Raw genomic sequence first — 15,702 nt, 5'->3', positions numbered from 1 at the left:
TTGTATGTACAAATTTAAGACTAATATAGGTTGTCTCTTCGTCGTTACAAAGATATATTACACACACACGCACACACACACACACACACACACACACACATATATATATATATTAGAGACAGGGGAGAGCTCTGCTTACGACAATACATCCCTTCAGTTTCAATCTGTAAAGAAGCAAGAGCTTATTTGATCGCCGATGTCACTGACATGTAGGTTGCCATATTTGTGCAGTCATTTGAATAGTAATACAATGGCGAGTTCCGTGTCAAATTTCATCAAGGTTGTCGTTTTCTTTCGTCAGTCAGCTTCATTAACGACAAATGATGTTATACTCGGAATTATTTCTGAGAAAATAAATCGTATTTCTCTCGATTTCATGCAGGTATATCTCGATGAAAGGTCGGTCAAGTTTGCATGGCAGGCTAGTAAGCACAGGGGCTCGCATCGTTGCTCACAATTGAACTGACAGTCATACATTTTATACTATATGTACGACTGATAGTTTCATTGTAAGCAATGATACGAGCCCCCTGTGGCTAGTAAGCAGCCTATGCCGATACCGCATGGTGTCGGCGATTTCCAACGTTTTGATAAGCAAAACAAATATGTCCATACACCCCAATACTAATGTCCAAATATCAAAAATCGCTATTTTGGGACTATTATGAATTCATTCAAGGACATTCTAAATTACATCATCGCCACACGTCAAGATTGTTATTACATCAGCACATTCAAAATTGGACTTCATTCAGAAAACCACTGGCATTCATTTGGAACACTACCCTTTTGGACTTGTCATATAACTTTTATGGACTATTTGTGATTTCATTTATAATGCTGAAAAGTATTTAAATTTTCACTTTGTATTCTTTATAAAAATAAATTAAGTCGGTTGGTTTAGATTGGCTAAGATAGCATTAAGGTGTTTTTGTTTATATGAGCCAATATCACATTATTCTTTTCTTGGTTTAGATGGGCTAAGTTCACATTATGGTACATTGGTTTAGATGGGCTAAGTTCACATTAAGGTGTTTGGCTAAGTTTCCATTAAGATATTTGGTTTAGATTGGCTAAGTTTGCATTAAAGTGTATTGGCTTATATTGGCAAATTTCACATAGGAATTTGATTTAGATGGCCTAAGTTCACATTATGGTGTTCTGGCAAAAGACTGCTTGGTTTTGTTAGGCAATGAGGGTAGTCTTGCTCAAGGGTACAATAGGGCAACCAGCTTGATAGAAATCTATCATGTTAACCATTGGACTGATGTACATTTTATCAGTGTAATTTAGAGTCTGTTTAAACCATTCCGAATCCCCCCATCTCTCTCTCTCTCTCTCACATATATATATATATATATATATATATATATATATATATATATATATATATATATATATATATATATATATATATATATGAAAGAAATAATATTTTCAATCTTTCTGCACTGTACTGATTTTCTGGTTGAATACTAAAAGTAAGTTTAAATATATATAAGGAGTTTGCAAATTTTATAAAAGTCAGCTTGCCTAGCAAGTAGTAGGTCAATATGATACAATGTAGAATTTAAGAAAATGTCATTATATGTATTGAAACGTTTGTTTCCTTTGTATCTGTTGATATCTAAAATCCATATCCCAATAATTAAAATTATCCAAGACTATATGTAAATAATACACGTATGTATGTATGTATCTACACACACAAACGTATATATATATATATACATATATATATATATATATATATATATATATATATATATATATATATATATATATATATATATATATATATATATATATATATATATATATATATATATCACAAAAGACACACACATATCTTAAAACACCCTCAGCCACCCAGGATATATATATGATCCGTTTTTACGAGATAAACTTATTAATTCAGTATGGTATAATTATCGAGTAAGATCAGTAGAGTTTTTGCCCTTGTTTGCAATCGTTATAGGATAACGCGTTAAAAATAAAATTACACAGAAGTACAATTAATGTTAATAGCTGATAAAGTTATGCGAACTTTGTTGCATACTCTCTCTCTCTCTCTCTCTCTCTCTCTCTCTCGTGTGTCAGTATGATAAAGCAAGAAGAAAAAGGAAGAACAGTAAAGAACATATATAAAAAGGTTTATTGAAACAGCGTCTCATCATGGTGTGGGCACCACGATGCATAGGGATAAATAAAAAAGCGAGTATTCCATTACTTTTCACTTCATTTGATATGCATCCATATGACACAGAATGCTCTCGGTGAGTACAGGGAATCAGATAAACGTCACTGTGCGGGACTAGGTATAAAACATTTATTGTAGTTTTAATTGTAAATTTTTCGGGCATTTAAGTAGAAATTAAATGATTTCAGTTCTAGTGAGAACAACATTTCGACTGTAAAACATAATTTGTTGTCTTGATGCGTTTTCAAGACTCTTGGGCTGATTAGTCACACATCTCTTCAACGTTTCCGATGTACAAATGTTTGTGTGCAGTATAATATTAGTAACTAAAGTGTATACTGATTCAAAGTTCTAATCCAAAAGAAGCAAAACTGGCCTCAGATACTCATATTTGTCACTCATCCATTTTCTGACCCAGATAAGGGGAGAATTCCATGTTGAAATTGACTTAAAATGCAGATTCAGGACATTATTGTTGTTGTTATTATTATTATTATTATTCCTCTTTCTGTCCTATCATTTGGTTAAAATAAGCGACACCGGCCTGTAAGCTAACTTTAAAAATAGGGTCTTATCAGATTTGCAAAGGATCTCTTCTTGCAACTTGTAGAAGTTAACGTTGTGGAAATACAGAAAGTGGAAGCATGGAATATCTATCTAAACTTACTGTAATCAAAACAGAATTTTATAACCCAATTTATTTAGCCAATGGCCCATATTTACAGTATTCGCTACAGGATGCCAATTTTCCCACTGGCAGACTGAGGCCCTGCTGTAAAAGAAATCAATCAATCAATAAATTAATATAAAAAATTCTCACAATTCATACATTCCATATTTATCAATCAATTAGTGAATAAGAAATACCACAAATAAGTACCCAAAATGAAAGACATTGATCGCATATTTTGCAACTCTGCGCTAGAGACTACACCAGGAATATATGAGAAGAAACTTGAAGGAAGTATTTCGACGTGAAAGGAGGCAGCTTGTTGTGGTAGTAAAAGTAGAGGAAACTGGATAAATTGAACCGAATTTGTTAATAAGAAATACTGGTCATCTATGATCGCATATTCCAGTAGTAAGGATCGAAACCAAGAGCAGAGAAGTGCAAAGCAACATTTGCTATATTCAGGTCCTATACTTGATTTTTTTAGGATCCGAATTATTGAAGAAAGTTAAGGAAAAAGAGAAAATGAAAGTCGAGAAATTGCTCTATTTATTATTTATATTGAATAAAGTAAATTTAGTTACAATAAAAGAAAGAAAGAAAAACTTCAACTGTTTTTAGTTATAAAAGAAAAAAAAAAAATTAGAGTCTACAGCACCCGGTATTCCCAGGCCGTCACCCATCCAAGTACTAACCGGGCCCGACGTTGCTTAACTTCGGTGATCGGACGAGAACCGGTGCTTTCAACGTGGTATGGCCGTAGACACAAGTGTGTGTAAATTTAAGACTTATATTCGCTTCTCTCTTCACCGTTTCCGATGTACAGACGTTTACGTTTATGTGCCGTGTAAAATTAGTAATTAAAGTGTACTTATTAAAACTTATATAGATAAACTGCCTTCATACATTATTCAAATTTGTAATTCAGGCATTTTCGGACTCGGACATTAGTTGCTTAACCGGAGGTTTACACCTTCAAATGGACTTAAATAACAATGCATTTAAACGAAGATTCAGTTCATTTTTGTTGTTTTTGGGCATTATTATTATTATTATTATTTATCTTGTATCAACTGACTAATTCAATAGGTAAATAATCGACATCAGCCTATGAGCTACCTTTAAAGACGGACTCGAATCTGATTTGAAACGGATATCGTCTTGCAGCTCGGAAACGTTAAAGTTGTGGAAACACAGAAAGTGCAAGGAAGTGGAAGCAGGGAACATCCATCCAAACTTACTGTAATCAAAACAGAGATTTATACACCAATTTATTTTGTCAATGGCCCATATTCGAAGTATTCGCTAAGGGATGCCAAGTTTCACACTGATAGACTGGTGCCCTGCTAAAAACAGGTAAATAAATTAAAATAATTAAAAATAATACATTCCAAATATATCTATCAATTATTGAATAAGAAATACCACAGACAAGTATCCAAAATGAAAGACATCGATTGCATACGTTGCAATTATTCGCTATAGGCTGAATCCGGAATATCAGAAGAAATTTGGAGGATCTGGACGGCATACGAGGCGGCCCATTTCGATCCTGGAGGTAGAGGAAACTGAAAAATTTGCACCAGATTTGTGAACAAGAAATATTGGCCATATATGATCGCATATCCTCACAGTGAGGATGGAACCAAAAAAAAATTTAAAAAATGCCTACAGCACCCGGTATTCCCAGGCGGTCACCCATCCAAGTACTAACCGGGCCCGACCTTGCTTAACTTCGGTGATCGGACGAGAACCGGTGTTTTCAACGTGGTATGGCCGTAGACATTTGTATGTACAAATTTAAGACTAATATAGGTTGTCTCTTCGTAGTTACAAAGATATATTACACACACACGCACACACACACACACACACACACACACACATATATATATATATATTAGAGACAGGGGAGAGCTCTGCTTACGACAATACATCCCTTCAGTTTCAATCTGTAAAGAAGCAAGAGCTTATTTGATCGCCGATGTCACTGACATGTAGGTTGCCATATTTGTGCAGTCATTTGAATAGTAATACAATGGCGAGTTCCGTGTCAAATTTCATCAAGGTTGTCGTTTTCTTTCGTCAGTCAGCTTCATTAACGACAAATGATGTTATACTCGGAATTATTTCTGAGAAAATAAATCGTATTTCTCTCGATTTCATGCAGGTATATCTCGATGAAAGGTCGGTCAAGTTTGCATGGCAGGCTAGTAAGCACAGGGGCTCGCATCGTTGCTCACAATTGAACTGACAGTCATACATTTTATACTATATGTACGACTGATAGTTTCATTGTAAGCAATGATACGAGCCCCCTGTGGCTAGTAAGCAGCCTATGCCGATACCGCATGGTGTCGGCGATTTCCAACGTTTTGATAAGCAAAACAAATATGTCCATACACCCCAATACTAATGTCCAAATATCAAAAATCGCTATTTTGGGACTATTATGAATTCATTCAAGGACATTCTAAATTACATCATCGCCACACGTCAAGATTGTTATTACATCAGCACATTCATAATTGGACTTCATTCAGAAAACCACTGGCATTCATTTGGAACACTACCCTTTTGGACTTGTCATATAACTTTTCATGGACTATTTGTGATTTCATTTATAATGCTGAAAAGTATTTAAATTTTCACTTTGTATTCTTTATAAAAATAAATTAAGTCGGTTGGTTTAGATTGGCTAAGATAGCATTAAGGTGTTTTTGTTTATATGAGCCAATATCACATTATTCTTTTCTTGGTTTAGATGGGCTAAGTTCACATTATGGTACATTGGTTTAGATGGGCTAAGTTCACATTAAGGTGTTTGGCTAAGTTTCCATTAAGATATTTGGTTTAGATTGGCTAAGTTTGCATTAAAGTGTATTGGCTTATATTGGCAAATTTCACATAGGAATTTGATTTAGATGGCCTAAGTTCACATTATGGTGTTCTGGCAAAAGACTGCTTGGTTTTGTTAGGCAATGAGGGTAGTCTTGCTCAAGGGTACAATAGGGCAACCAGCTTGATAGAAATCTATCATGTTAACCATTGGACTGATGTACATTTTATCAGTGTAATTTAGAGTCTGTTTAAACCATTCCGAATCCCCCCATCTCTCTCTCTCTCTCTCTCTCACATATATATATATATATATATATATATATATATATATATATATATATATATATATATATATATATATATGAAAGAAATAATATTTTCAATCTTTCTGCACTGTACTGATTTTCTGGTTGAATACTAAAAGTAAGTTTAAATATATATAAGGAGTTTGCAAATTTTATAAAAGTCAGCTTGCCTAGCAAGTAGTAGGTCAATATGATACAATGTAGAATTTAAGAAAATGTCATTATATGTATTGAAACGTTTGTTTCCTTTGTATCTGTTGATATCTAAAATCCATATCCCAATAATTAAAATTATCCAAGACTATATGTAAATAATACACGTATGTATGTATGTATGTACACACACAAACGTATATATATATATATATATATATATATATATATATATATATATATATATATATATATATATCACAAAAGACACACACATATCTTAAAACACCCTCAGCCACCCAGGATATATATATGATCCGTTTTTACGAGATAAACTTATTAATTCAGTATGGTATAATTATCGAGTAAGATCAGTAGAGTTTTTGCCCTTGTTTGCAATCGTTATAGGATAACGCGTTAAAAATAAAATTACACAGAAGTACAATTAATGTTAATAGCTGATAAAGTTATGCGAACTTTGTTGCATACTCTCTCTCTCTCTCTCTCTCTCTCTCTCTCTCTCTCTCGTGTGTCAGTATGATAAAGCAAGAAGAAAAAGGAAGAACAGTAAAGAACATATATAAAAAGGTTTATTGAAACAGCGTCTCATCATGGTGTGGGCACCACGATGCATAGGGATAAATAAAAAAGCGAGTATTCCATTACTTTTCACTTCATTTGATATGCATCCATATGACACAGAATGCTCTCGGTGAGTACAGGGAATCAGATAAACGTCACTGTGCGGGACTAGGTATAAAACATTTATTGTAGTTTTAATTGTAAATTTTTCGGGCATTTAAGTAGAAATTAAATGATTTCAGTTCTAGTGAGAACAACATTTCGACTGTAAAACATAATTTGTTGTCTTGATGCGTTTTCAAGACTCTTGGGCTGATTAGTCACACATCTCTTCAACGTTTCCGATGTACAAATGTTTGTGTGCAGTATAATATTAGTAACTAAAGTGTATACTGATTCAAAGTTCTAATCCAAAAGAAGCAAAACTGGCCTCAGATACTCATATTTGTCACTCATCCATTTTCTGACCCAGATAAGGGGAGAATTCCATGTTGAAATTGACTTAAAATGCAGATTCAGGACATTATTGTTGTTGTTATTATTATTATTATTATTCCTCTTTCTGTCCTATCATTTGGTTAAAATAAGCGACACCGGCCTGTAAGCTAACTTTAAAAATAGGGTCTTATCAGATTTGCAAAGGATCTCTTCTTGCAACTTGTAGAAGTTAACGTTGTGGAAATACAGAAAGTGGAAGCATGGAATATCTATCTAAACTTACTGTAATCAAAACAGAATTTTATAACCCAATTTATTTAGCCAATGGCCCATATTTACAGTATTCGCTACAGGATGCCAATTTTCCCACTGGCAGACTGAGGCCCTGCTGTAAAAGAAATCAATCAATCAATAAATTAATATAAAAAATTCTCACAATTCATACATTCCATATTTATCAATCAATTAGTGAATAAGAAATACCACAAATAAGTACCCAAAATGAAAGACATTGATCGCATATTTTGCAACTCTGCGCTAGAGACTACACCAGGAATATATGAGAAGAAACTTGAAGGAAGTATTTCGACGTGAAAGGAGGCAGCTTGTTGTGGTAGTAAAAGTAGAGGAAACTGGATAAATTGAACCGAATTTGTTAATAAGAAATACTGGTCATCTATGATCGCATATTCCAGTAGTAAGGATCGAAACCAAGAGCAGAGAAGTGCAAAGCAACATTTGCTATATTCAGGTCCTATACTTGATTTTTTTAGGATCCGAATTATTGAAGAAAGTTAAGGAAAAAGAGAAAATGAAAGTCGAGAAATTGCTCTATTTATTATTTATATTGAATAAAGTAAATTTAGTTACAATAAAAGAAAGAAAGAAAAACTTCAACTGTTTTTAGTTATAAAAGAAAAAAAAAAAATTAGAGTCTACAGCACCCGGTATTCCCAGGCCGTCACCCATCCAAGTACTAACCGGGCCCGACGTTGCTTAACTTCGGTGATCGGACGAGAACCGGTGCTTTCAACGTGGTATGGCCGTAGACACAAGTGTGTGTAAATTTAAGACTTATATTCGCTTCTCTCTTCACCGTTTCCGATGTACAGACGTTTACGTTTATGTGCCGTGTAAAATTAGTAATTAAAGTGTACTTATTAAAACTTATATAGATAAACTGCCTTCATACATTATTCAAATTTGTAATTCAGGCATTTTCGGACTCGGACATTAGTTGCTTAACCGGAGGTTTACACCTTCAAATGGACTTAAATAACAATGCATTTAAACGAAGATTCAGTTCATTTTTGTTGTTTTTGGGCATTATTATTATTATTATTATTTATCTTGTATCAACTGACTAATTCAATAGGTAAATAATCGACATCAGCCTATGAGCTACCTTTAAAGACGGACTCGAATCTGATTTGAAACGGATATCGTCTTGCAGCTCGGAAACGTTAAAGTTGTGGAAACACAGAAAGTGCAAGGAAGTGGAAGCAGGGAACATCCATCCAAACTTACTGTAATCAAAACAGAGATTTATACACCAATTTATTTTGTCAATGGCCCATATTCGAAGTATTCGCTAAGGGATGCCAAGTTTCACACTGATAGACTGGTGCCCTGCTAAAAACAGGTAAATAAATTAAAATAATTAAAAATAATACATTCCAAATATATCTATCAATTATTGAATAAGAAATACCACAGACAAGTATCCAAAATGAAAGACATCGATTGCATACGTTGCAATTATTCGCTATAGGCTGAATCCGGAATATCAGAAGAAATTTGGAGGATCTGGACGGCATACGAGGCGGCCCATTTCGATCCTGGAGGTAGAGGAAACTGAAAAATTTGCACCAGATTTGTGAACAAGAAATATTGGCCATATATGATCGCATATCCTCACAGTGAGGATGGAACCAAAAAAAAATTTAAAAAATGCCTACAGCACCCGGTATTCCCAGGCGGTCACCCATCCAAGTACTAACCGGGCCCGACCTTGCTTAACTTCGGTGATCGGACGAGAACCGGTGTTTTCAACGTGGTATGGCCGTAGACATTTGTATGTACAAATTTAAGACTAATATAGGTTGTCTCTTCGTAGTTACAAAGATATATTACACACACACGCACACACACACACACACACACACACACACATATATATATATATATTAGAGACAGGGGAGAGCTCTGCTTACGACAATACATCCCTTCAGTTTCAATCTGTAAAGAAGCAAGAGCTTATTTGATCGCCGATGTCACTGACATGTAGGTTGCCATATTTGTGCAGTCATTTGAATAGTAATACAATGGCGAGTTCCGTGTCAAATTTCATCAAGGTTGTCGTTTTCTTTCGTCAGTCAGCTTCATTAACGACAAATGATGTTATACTCGGAATTATTTCTGAGAAAATAAATCGTATTTCTCTCGATTTCATGCAGGTATATCTCGATGAAAGGTCGGTCAAGTTTGCATGGCAGGCTAGTAAGCACAGGGGCTCGCATCGTTGCTCACAATTGAACTGACAGTCATACATTTTATACTATATGTACGACTGATAGTTTCATTGTAAGCAATGATACGAGCCCCCTGTGGCTAGTAAGCAGCCTATGCCGATACCGCATGGTGTCGGCGATTTCCAACGTTTTGATAAGCAAAACAAATATGTCCATACACCCCAATACTAATGTCCAAATATCAAAAATCGCTATTTTGGGACTATTATGAATTCATTCAAGGACATTCTAAATTACATCATCGCCACACGTCAAGATTGTTATTACATCAGCACATTCAAAATTGGACTTCATTCAGAAAACCACTGGCATTCATTTGGAACACTACCCTTTTGGACTTGTCATATAACTTTTCATGGACTATTTGTGATTTCATTTATAATGCTGAAAAGTATTTAAATTTTCACTTTGTATTCTTTATAAAAATAAATTAAGTCGGTTGGTTTAGATTGGCTAAGATAGCATTAAGGTGTTTTTGTTTATATGAGCCAATATCACATTATTCTTTTCTTGGTTTAGATGGGCTAAGTTCACATTATGGTACATTGGTTTAGATGGGCTAAGTTCACATTAAGGTGTTTGGCTAAGTTTCCATTAAGATATTTGGTTTAGATTGGCTAAGTTTGCATTAAAGTGTATTGGCTTATATTGGCAAATTTCACATAGGAATTTGATTTAGATGGCCTAAGTTCACATTATGGTGTTCTGGCAAAAGACTGCTTGGTTTTGTTAGGCAATGAGGGTAGTCTTGCTCAAGGGTACAATAGGGCAACCAGCTTGATAGAAATCTATCATGTTAACCATTGGACTGATGTACATTTTATCAGTGTAATTTAGAGTCTGTTTAAACCATTCCGAATCCCCCCATCTCTCTCTCTCTCTCTCTCTCACATATATATATATATATATATATATATATATATATATATATATATATATATATATATATATATATATATATATATATATATATGAAAGAAATAATATTTTCAATCTTTCTGCACTGTACTGATTTTCTGGTTGAATACTAAAAGTAAGTTTAAATATATATAAGGAGTTTGCAAATTTTATAAAAGTCAGCTTGCCTAGCAAGTAGTAGGTCAATATGATACAATGTAGAATTTAAGAAAATGTCATTATATGTATTGAAACGTTTGTTTCCTTTGTATCTGTTGATATCTAAAATCCATATCCCAATAATTAAAATTATCCAAGACTATATGTAAATAATACACGTATGTATGTATGTATGTACACACACAAACGTATATATATATATATATATATATATATATATATATATATATATATATATATATATATATATATATATATATCACAAAAGACACACACATATCTTAAAACACCCTCAGCCACCCAGGATATATATATGATCCGTTTTTACGAGATAAACTTATTAATTCAGTATGGTATAATTATCGAGTAAGATCAGTAGAGTTTTTGCCCTTGTTTGCAATCGTTATAGGATAACGCGTTAAAAATAAAATTACACAGAAGTACAATTAATGTTAATAGCTGATAAAGTTATGCGAACTTTGTTGCATACTCTCTCTCTCTCTCTCTCTCTCTCTCTCTCTCTCGTGTGTCAGTATGATAAAGCAAGAAGAAAAAGGAAGAACAGTAAAGAACATATATAAAAAGGTTTATTGAAACAGCGTCTCATCATGGTGTGGGCACCACGATGCATAGGGATAAATAAAAAAGCGAGTATTCCATTACTTTTCACTTCATTTGATATGCATCCATATGACACAGAATGCTCTCGGTGAGTACAGGGAATCAGATAAACGTCACTGTGCGGGACTAGGTATAAAACATTTATTGTAGTTTTAATTGTAAATTTTTCGGGCATTTAAGTAGAAATTAAATGATTTCAGTTCTAGTGAGAACAACATTTCGACTGTAAAACATAATTTGTTGTCTTGATGCGTTTTCAAGACTCTTGGGCTGATTAGTCACACATCTCTTCAACGTTTCCGATGTACAAATGTTTGTGTGCAGTATAATATTAGTAACTAAAGTGTATACTGATTCAAAGTTCTAATCCAAAAGAAGCAAAACTGGCCTCAGATACTCATATTTGTCACTCATCCATTTTCTGACCCAGATAAGGGGAGAATTCCATGTTGAAATTGACTTAAAATGCAGATTCAGGACATTATTGTTGTTGTTATTATTATTATTATTATTCCTCTTTCTGTCCTATCATTTGGTTAAAATAAGCGACACCGGCCTATAAGCTAACTTTAAAAATAGGGTCTTATCAGATTTGCAAAGGATCTCTTCTTGCAACTTGTAGAAGTTAACGTTGTGGAAATACAGAAAGTGGAAGCATGGAATATCTATCTAAACTTACTGTAATCAAAACAGAATTTTATAACCCAATTTATTTAGCCAATGGCCCATATTTACAGTATTCGCTACAGGATGCCAATTTTCCCACTGGCAGACTGAGGCCCTGCTGTAAAAGAAATCAATCAATCAATAAATTAATATAAAAAATTCTCACAATTCATACATTCCATATTTATCAATCAATTAGTGAATAAGAAATACCACAAATAAGTACCCAAAATGAAAGACATTGATCGCATATTTTGCAACTTTGCGCTAGAGACTACACCAGGAATATATGAGAAGAAACTTGAAGGAAGTATTTCGACGTGAAAGGAGGCAGCTTGTTGTGGTAGTAAAAGTAGAGGAAACTGGATAAATTGAACCGAATTTGTTAATAAGAAATACTGGTCATCTATGATCGCATATTCCAGTAGTAAGGATCGAAACCAAGAGCAGAGAAGTGCAAAGCAACATTTGCTATATTCAGGTCCTATACTTGATTTTTTTAGGATCCGAATTATTGAAGAAAGTTAAGAAAAAAGAGAAAATGAAAGTCGAGAAATTGCTCTATTTATTATTTATATTGAATAAAGTAAATTTAGTTACAATAAAAGAAAGAAAGAAAAACTTCAACTGTTTTTAGTTATAAAAGAAAAAAAAAATTAGAGTCTACAGCACCCGGTATTCCCAGGCGGTCACCCATCCAAGTACTAACCGGGCCCGACGTTGCTTAACTTCGGTGATCGGACGAGAACCGGTGCTTTCAACGTGGTATGGCCGTAGACACAAGTGTGTGTAAATTTAAGACTTATATTCGCTTCTCTCTTCACCGTTTCCGATGTACAGACGTTTACGTTTATGTGCCGTGTAAAATTAGTAATTAAAGTGTACTTATTAAAACTTATATAGATAAACTGCCTTCATACATTATTCAAATTTGTAATTCAGGCATTTTCGGACTCGGACATTAGTTGCTTAACCGGAGGTTTACACCTTCAAATGGACTTAAATAACAATGCATTTAAACGAAGATTCAGTTCATTTTTGTTGTTTTTGGGCATTATTATTATTATTATTATTTATCTTGTATCAACTGACTAATTCAATAGGTAAATAATCGACATCAGCCTATGAGCTACCTTTAAAGACGGACTCGAATCTGATTTGAAACGGATATCGTCTTGCAGCTCGGAAACGTTAAAGTTGTGGAAACACAGAAAGTGCAAGGAAGTGGAAGCAGGGAACATCCATCCAAACTTACTGTAATCAAAACAGAGATTTATACACCAATTTATTTTGTCAATGGCCCATATTCGAAGTATTCGCTAAGGGATGCCAAGTTTCACACTGATAGACTGGTGCCCTGCTAAAAACAGGTAAATAAATTAAAATAATTAAAAATAATACATTCCAAATATATCTATCAATTATTGAATAAGAAATACCACAGACAAGTATCCAAAATGAAAGACATCGATTGCATACGTTGCAATTATTCGCTATAGGCTGAATCCGGAATATCAGAAGAAATTTGGAGGATCTGGACGGCATACGAGGCGGCCCATTTCGATCCTGGAGGTAGAGGAAACTGAAAAATTTGCACCAGATTTGTGAACAAGAAATATTGGCCATATATGATCGCATATCCTCACAGTGAGGATGGAACCAAAAAAAAATTTAAAAAATGCCTACAGCACCCGGTATTCCCAGGCGGTCACCCATCCAAGTACTAACCGGGCCCGACCTTGCTTAACTTCGGTGATCGGACGAGAACCGGTGTTTTCAACGTGGTATGGCCGTAGACATTTGTATGTACAAATTTAAGACTAATATAGGTTGTCTCTTCGTCGTTACAAAGATATATTACACACACACGCACACACACACACACACACACACACATATATATATATATTAGAGACAGGGGAGAGCTCTGCTTACGACAATACATCCCTTCAGTTTCAATCTGTAAAGAAGCAAGAGCTTATTTGATCGCCGATGTCACTGACATGTAGGTTGCCATATTTGTGCAGTCATTTGAATAGTAATACAATGGCGAGTTCCGTGTCAAATTTCATCAAGGTTGTCGTTTTCTTTCGTCAGTCAGCTTCATTAACGACAAATGATGTTATACTCGGAATTATTTCTGAGAAAATAAATCGTATTTCTCTCGATTTCATGCAGGTATATCTCGATGAAAGGTCGGTCAAGTTTGCATGGCAGGCTAGTAAGCACAGGGGCTCGCATCGTTGCTCACAATTGAACTGACAGTCATACATTTTATACTATATGTACGACTGATAGTTTCATTGTAAGCAATGATACGAGCCCCCTGTGGCTAGTAAGCAGCCTATGCCGATACCGCATGGTGTCGGCGATTTCCAACGTTTTGATAAGCAAAACAAATATGTCCATACACCCCAATACTAATGTCCAAATATCAAAAATCGCTATTTTGGGACTATTATGAATTCATTCAAGGACATTCTAAATTACATCATCGCCACACGTCAAGATTGTTATTACATCAGCACATTCAAAATTGGACTTCATTCAGAAAACCACTGGCATTCATTTGGAACACTACCCTTTTGGACTTGTCATATAACTTTTCATGGACTATTTGTGATTTCATTTATAATGCTGAAAAGTATTTAAATTTTCACTTTGTATTCTTTATAAAAATAAATTAAGTCGGTTGGTTTAGATTGGCTAAGATAGCATTAAGGTGTTTTTGTTTATATGAGCCAATATCACATTATTCTTTTCTTGGTTTAGATGGGCTAAGTTCACATTATGGTACATTGGTTTAGATGGGCTAAGTTCACATTAAGGTGTTTGGCTAAGTTTCCATTAAGATATTTGGTTTAGATTGGCTAAGTTTGCATTAAAGTGTATTGGCTTATATTGGCAAATTTCACATAGGAATTTGATTTAGATGGCCTAAGTTCACATTATGGTGTTCTGGCAAAAGACTGCTTGGTTTTGTTAGGCAATGAGGGTAGTCTTGCTCAAGGGTACAATAGGGCAACCAGCTTGATAGAAATCTATCATGTTAACCATTGGACTGATGTACATTTTATCAGTGTAATTTAGAGTCTGTTTAAACCATTCCGAATCCCCCCATCTCTCTCTCTCTCTCTCTCACATATATATATATATATATATATATATATATATATATATATATATATATATATATATATATATATATATATATATATATATATATATATATATAAAAGAAATAATATTTTCAATCTTTCTGCACTGTACTGATTTTCTGGTTGAATACTAAAAGTAAGTTTAAATATATATAAGGAGTTTGCAAATTTTATAAAAGTCAGCTTGCCTAGCAAGTAGTAGGTCAATATGATACAATGTAGAATTTAAGAAAATGTCATTATATGTATTGAAACGTTTGTTTCCTTTGTATCTGTTGATATCTAAAATCCATATCCCAATAATTAAAATTATCCAAGACTATATGTAAATAATACACGTATGTATGTATGTATGTACACACACAAACGTATATATATATATATATATATATATATATATATATATATATCACAAAAGACACACACATATCTTAAAACACCCTCAGCCACCCAGGATATA

General features: G+C 33.9%; 6 non-coding genes across 6 annotated transcripts; all 6 read right to left on the bottom strand.

Annotated features, from left to right (window-relative positions):
• Window positions 1–3,516: 3,516 nt before the first annotated feature.
• Window positions 3,517–3,635, bottom strand: LOC149770478 (5S ribosomal RNA). Its single transcript, XR_016418878.1, has one exon. It is a non-coding gene; the product is annotated as a 5S ribosomal RNA (ribosomal RNA).
• Window positions 3,636–4,535: 900 nt separating this feature from the next.
• Window positions 4,536–4,654, bottom strand: LOC149770477 (5S ribosomal RNA). Its single transcript, XR_016418855.1, has one exon. It is a non-coding gene; the product is annotated as a 5S ribosomal RNA (ribosomal RNA).
• Window positions 4,655–8,121: 3,467 nt separating this feature from the next.
• LOC149770476 (5S ribosomal RNA) lies at window positions 8,122–8,240 on the bottom strand. The gene has a single exon (XR_016418877.1). It is a non-coding gene; the product is annotated as a 5S ribosomal RNA (ribosomal RNA).
• A 900-nt stretch (window positions 8,241–9,140) lies between these two features.
• On the bottom strand, window positions 9,141–9,259 carry LOC149770475 (5S ribosomal RNA). The gene has a single exon (XR_016418854.1). It is a non-coding gene; the product is annotated as a 5S ribosomal RNA (ribosomal RNA).
• A 3,485-nt stretch (window positions 9,260–12,744) lies between these two features.
• Window positions 12,745–12,863, bottom strand: LOC149770474 (5S ribosomal RNA). Its single transcript, XR_016418539.1, has one exon. It is a non-coding gene; the product is annotated as a 5S ribosomal RNA (ribosomal RNA).
• Window positions 12,864–13,763: 900 nt separating this feature from the next.
• Window positions 13,764–13,882, bottom strand: LOC149770473 (5S ribosomal RNA). The gene has a single exon (XR_016418853.1). It is a non-coding gene; the product is annotated as a 5S ribosomal RNA (ribosomal RNA).
• Window positions 13,883–15,702: the final 1,820 nt, after the last annotated feature.

The sequence above is a fragment of the Sinohyriopsis cumingii genome, unplaced genomic scaffold, assembly GCF_028554795.1.
Source record: "Sinohyriopsis cumingii isolate HCF-2022 unplaced genomic scaffold, ASM2855479v2 utg002479l, whole genome shotgun sequence".
In the NCBI taxonomy this organism is placed as follows: Eukaryota; Metazoa; Mollusca; class Bivalvia; order Unionida; family Unionidae; genus Sinohyriopsis; species Sinohyriopsis cumingii.
The sequence above is the reverse complement of the archived record's forward strand: the minus strand, read 5'-3'. Positions and strand labels throughout refer to the sequence as shown.